Source organism: Orycteropus afer, unplaced genomic scaffold (assembly GCF_000298275.1).
Source record: "Orycteropus afer afer isolate SDZICR_OR568_19922 unplaced genomic scaffold, OryAfe1.0 scaffold00316, whole genome shotgun sequence".
In the NCBI taxonomy this organism is placed as follows: domain Eukaryota; kingdom Metazoa; phylum Chordata; class Mammalia; order Tubulidentata; family Orycteropodidae; genus Orycteropus; species Orycteropus afer.
This window is the reverse complement of record NW_006921903.1, coordinates 2,077,839-2,078,473: the sequence shown is the minus strand read 5'-3', so window position 1 is coordinate 2,078,473 and position 635 is coordinate 2,077,839.

Here is a 635-nt window from a genome sequence, read left to right as displayed (position 1 = left end):
ATAGAAGTGGATTAAACCTCAACTAGCAGAAACATTTGCATGAAAATACCAAAACATGAGACATACAGAGCTGCAGTCTGGCAGCAATCCTGAGCCATCCTGATGGCACAGACAGCTTGGAGATTTGTGAGTTGTGGTAGGACCTAAGAATTAACCTAAAAATCAGCCCTGCTAGCCAGGGACTGCACAGATGACTGCTCTAGTGGCTGGGGAATAAACGGAGATGGTGAAGATAAAGGCAGGCTGAGCTGTGGACTTTTGCCAGTCCAGAAGGTGCCACAATTTTGAAGGTTTTATAAAGGATTGACTATTTGGATATTTAAAGAGACAGCACTCTCAAAGATTCCTGGGGCTTAAGAACATGTTCTGCTTTCCAGCAACCACAAGGACACTCCGGACTCCTGCAAGACTGAAAAGGTACCACATTTCTCTTGTTACTCTTATACCCCACACCCCCTTGGTGAATGGAGGTGCGGCCATCCCCCACTCCCACTTACTTTCTGGGACCACAGGAACTCCATCACAGTCTGAGTGCTCAGACGGAGCCTGGGTACCCTGCCCTGTCCTCCACCAATTTTTTTTTCTTCTCTTTTTTTCTTTTCCACTTTCTTTTTTTGTGGTGATTAGTTTGTTTG